Source organism: Miscanthus floridulus, chromosome 8 (assembly GCF_019320115.1).
Source record: "Miscanthus floridulus cultivar M001 chromosome 8, ASM1932011v1, whole genome shotgun sequence".
Classification (NCBI taxonomy): Eukaryota; Viridiplantae; Streptophyta; class Magnoliopsida; order Poales; family Poaceae; genus Miscanthus; species Miscanthus floridulus.
Genome location: NC_089587.1, coordinates 103,341,425 through 103,346,628, shown reverse-complemented (window position 1 = coordinate 103,346,628; position 5,204 = coordinate 103,341,425). Strand labels below are relative to the sequence as shown.

General features: G+C 42.2%; 1 pseudogene; it reads left to right on the top strand.

Moving 5' to 3' along the window:
• The first annotated feature begins 550 nt into the window (after nt 1-550).
• LOC136469663 (uncharacterized) lies at nt 551-3,199 on the top strand (annotated as a pseudogene).
• Nucleotides 3,200-5,204: the final 2,005 nt, after the last annotated feature.

Here is a 5,204-nt window from a genome sequence, read left to right as displayed (position 1 = left end):
ACTGAACACACTCGCTAGAATGCCCTTCTTGTATTTTGTTGCAATTTTTTTTTTATTTTTGCGACCTCTTTTCTTTCCCGTTTTGCCCCTGCTCACCAGCAACCATATCTCTCCCATTCGATCCCCCATTCGTTCGGTCATGGGATAGACCGACGCCGCTAGGGCTGACGCGTACTCGCCGAGAGCCCCCCGCCGCGTCCGTGCCAGCCCACCTCCTTGGTTGTATCCCCGTAGCTAGCCAGGGTTCCTAGCACCGTCGCCCACGCCCGCGCTGCTCCAAGTGCTGGATAGACAATCACTAGCCAGATCTCATCCTAGGGTACACATTCTTGCTAGCATGTAGATTAGCCTCTATTAGTGTAGATGCGGTGGTAATCTAACTTTGGAGATCTCCTAACTATACCACTTTTTTTCCTGTACTAGGCTCGATGGAGAGCCTAAACTTAGCTTAGCAGCGGTAGAACCTCCTGCACAGCAGCTGCGGACACCTCTTGTTGATTGTTATACGCTATGCATTGAACAAAGTTGAGATGAAGTGGGAAGAATAGAGATGGTTGATGATGTGGTGATGTATGCATTGTTGGGACTTAGGCTTGAGGATGACAAGGCTGATAAGGCAAGGGAGGCAGCTAGGAAAGTTTGTGGTGAACAGAACGATGATACTTGGAAAGTTGATACAACTGGGGCAGCCATTGATGTTGATGACTATTTACCAGGGGAGAGGACTATGGTGCATGATCCAAATTGGCCTAGAATGGATCTTGGCACAGTGTATCATAACATGAAGGAGTTTAGATTGGTTGTGAGACAATTTGCTATAAATGAAGAGTTTGAACTACACATTGTCAAAACAGACCCAACTAGATACATTGCTGATTGCAAATGAGAAGATTGTCCTTGGCATCTTGTTGGGCGTAGACAACCTGATGGGTGCACCATTATGGTACTAACTTGCATTTTTTGTCCTTCTATTATTGTTTGCATTCACTAATTAATTTTTTTGTAGGTGACAAAGCTTATTGGTGACCACACATGTACATCAAGTGCTAGGAGGAAGACTACGACACCAACCAGTGCTTGGGTTGCTACAAAGGCAATACATCACCTTAGAAAGAGAAACAAGTATGGGCTTGTAAGGAACTACAAAAAACTTTACAGGATGAAGCAGAAGTGCCAAATTCATTATGGACACTGTATTGGAAAAGGTAGGCAAATTGCTTTGAGAGAATTGTATGGCAAATGGGAAGATAGCTTTCAGCTACTATTCAATTAGAGGGCAGAGGTACTAAAGAAGTCTCCAGGCAGTGTTATTGAGATTGACATTAAGAAGGTAGACGTCATGTTCTATTTCCATAGATTTTTCTGTGCACTACAACCTTGCATTGAAGGTTTCTTAGAAGGATGCAGGCCATACCTTAGCATAGACTCTACTGCACTTAATGGTAGATGGAATGGTCATTTAGTTGCTACTTGTGGTATAGATGGTCACAACTGGATGTACCCAGTTGCTTTCAGGCTTCATTGATGGCGAGACAACAGATAACTGGACTTGGTTTATGACTCATTTGCATAAGGCCATAGGAGATCTTCCTGTTTTAGCTATCTCATCAAATGCATGCAAAGGTCTAGGAAAATGCAGTTCAAAAAGTGTTTCCTAAGGCTGAACATAGGGAGTGCTTTAGACATCTAATGAACAACTTTATTAAAAAGTATGGTGGTGATGTATTCTCTAAGATGTATTCCTGCAGCTAGAGCTTATAGACAAGAAGTTTGCGGTTACTTTTTCAATTCAATTGTTGAAGCTACTCCTGATGTGTTGGTTTGGCTAGGAGGCTCACCATTATAAGCTATGGATGAGATCTGCCTTCAATCCTGACACTAAATGTGATTATATCACTAATAACCTTGCTGAAGTGTTTAACAATTGGATCAAGGACTGGAAAGACCTTCCTATTGTGGAGCTCACAGACAAACTCAGAGAGATGATAATGGTGTTGTGGGCGAAAAGGAGAAGAATTTCAGAAAGGCTTCATGGGAAGATCCTCTCAGCAGTCATACATCAGCTGAAGGCAAGAACAAGAGGACTTGGACACTTGACTGTTGTAGACTCCGATAGTTCTGCATCATAAATTTGGGACACCACAAACACTAATAGTAGACATGTTGTGAAGTCATATCTTCATGAGTGCACCTGCCTTGAGTGGCAGCATACTGGTAAGCCTTGCCGACATGCTTTGGCTTTGATAACAAGTGTATAGTCCGCTAATGTAAATATGGAGGATTTTGTGCACGAGTATTACTCTGTTGAGAGGTTCTAGGCAGCCTATAAGAGACTTATAGAGCCATTGCCTGATAGGTCACAAGTGGTCAGATGTTGATTTGCCGTTTGTGCTTAGGGCACCCCTTGACAAGAAGGCAGCTGGTAGGTACAGAAAACTCAGGATGAAAAGCTTCCTTGAAGGTAGTGGAAGCAAAGGAAAGAAGGCAGCCAAGGAAGCAGCAAACGAGGCAGATAAACAAGCTGCGAATGAGGCATAAAACGACAGGAAAACGATGATTAGAGGCAAAAGGAAGTGCAAGAGATGTGGAGAATTGGGCCATGGTGAAAGCAAGCTACAAATGCCATCTTAATGGGACTAAGAAAAGGCAAGACCTACTATATTCACTTGCTGTCCTAAATTGTTGTGCTCATTAACTTGAATATTTGTCTCTAAACTTGTAGGCAAAGGAAGCCAAGGAAAAATACAACAAAGTATGGTGAGAATGCAAAGATCCCAACAAAGAGAGCAAAGAAAGGAGGGGACAGTGCTGCTGAACCAACACTACAAGAAATGGCACCACCAGCCCCAAATCCTTCCAATGACCAAGTCTTGGCACCAGCAGCCCCAAATCCTTCCAATGCCCAAGTCTTGGCACTAGCAGCCCCAAATGCACTCTCCAGCCCCACAAGGCTCACAAGAGAGAAGATAATATAAAACAGCCCCATAAGGGTGATAAGAGGGTATGCAACATATTAATTCTCATTGTTTTATACTTGTACACGAGCAAAAATGACTCATAGTGGTACTTTTATTGCAGCCAACTCCACACACTGCTAGGTGAAGGTGTGGATCCCATCATTGCTGCCTCACCAGACAAGACAATCCAAAAGAGGAGCCCAACAAAAAAACTGAAGCCAAGAAAACTGAAAACCAATTGATGCTCTGTGTCTGGAATGTTATTGTGGCCATGAAATTGTATCTGGACCTTATCCTATGTATCTAAACATGTATTTGGACCTTAGTTAATTTATCTAGACCTATGTTATTGTAACTTAAATGGTGTGAACCTTTATGGAAACTACTATGTTATCTGGACCATGAAATTATGTGAACCTTTATGTTATTGGAATGTTATTGTGATTATGAAATTGTGTCAAAATTCTGTCCAAATTGTGTCAATGCGTTTATAACCTGGCCCTACCATGCTTACAGTTGTAGTTGCTGCCATTATGGTTAACATTCTATGATTCCTGGCATCAATTATTCCAAGTAGTTTTGTGCTTCTCTGTTGGAATGGCCTCACACACACAGGGAAGCCTGAAGAGATTTGGGACAGCTACCTAATTGGTAAGTAGAAAAGGTATTTCAGTTAATAGTTAGTCTACTTGACAATTGCTCATGGTGGAAAAATGAAATCGTGCACCAGTTGTTCATTGGCTCATTACTTGGTACATATTTGCACTAGAACATGCAGTAAACAGTGTTTATTTCTGCAGTTATGGAACATGCACTGCATCTCTATAAGATGAAATATCCAGGCTTCAAATATTTGAGAAAATAGTAGTACACTTATCAGCTTTTAATTATGCCTTTTATTTAATCATGTCTGCATCTCTACGCTTTTGAGTTGCCCTCCAAACAAATTATAATGAATAGCTTAAATGTTAAGTATCTAGGTTCTTAAATATTTCGCACATATCATCTTGTCAGGCTCTTAATAAATCTTCAAAAGAGGCAACGGAGAAGATCTGGACTTCATAAGGAACTATTATTAGTGAAAGGTCTTTAGTGTACAGGATACATATGCTAATAAGCACTACCACACCTAAAAGAACATAAAGGTTCACACAATTTCATGGCCCCACCAGTACTGATACAACACAGTTCTAGAACACAATTTTGCTTCACTTGCTAATAAGCACTACCACACCTAAAAGAACTATGACAGTCATGACTAAACAGAGCACCACCAATAGCTGGACTAGATTGATAAGCTTGTCCATCTTGAGATAGATCCTATCTTCATAAAAATTGGCCTTTTAAGCTTCATTTCTTCTTGACATTTAGTTTCACCATGACCTTCTAATGGCACTGCAGCTAGCAAATCTTCTTTAAGCTTCTTTGCGACTACTTTCTTGTACTCTTCCAATCACCTAACGAATGGACATTTCTTCACTGCCTGTGGAAATGACAATACATAACACAATTTATTTATCCAAACCTTGACACAGTACCTAGTTCATCCAGTTGTATATGACAATAAACAACAGAGCAATATATACTCACAAATTCATTGTAGTTTACGCATTTGATGAAAATTTTGTCGTTGTTCTTCCAGGATTTGCATTCCACTATTTTATCACCACATTCTGGGCATGGAATCAGGGGATCCCACTAGGGCCAAGTGGATATAGAGAAACGACAGCTGTTGGGATGAACGACGAACTAGATGAACCCTCACCCATAGCCTAGCATGTGCGGCGGTGGCCTGGGGAAGAACACCCGGACGGGTAGGACCAGCGTCCGCAGATCCAGTGACGAGGAGAGTGGGGACCTGCTCGTGGTGGCGCCCTCCTAGAGTTGCGGCGGCGGCGGCTGTGGGTGGAAGAGAGCCGTCGAGAACCTAGAGTTGCGGTGGCAGCGGCCGTGGGTGGACCTAGAGTTGAGCCAGCAGAGGTCGTCTCCTGGTTAGGGCTCTCCGTGAACTCCCGTGAAGAGACCGTTAACGAGTGAAACGAAGAGATAAGGCTCAGGGGCAAAACGGGAAAGAAAAGAGTTCGTGAAAATAAAAATAAATAAATTTGACAACAAAATACAGAAAAGATATTCTAGCGAATGTGTCTAGTTTTGTAGTGGCAAACAAGCCAATGCCCTTTTATGGGATGGCAAAAGATGAAGCCCACGTTTCCTAATGGCAAAATTCCAATTATCTCTCCAGCGACC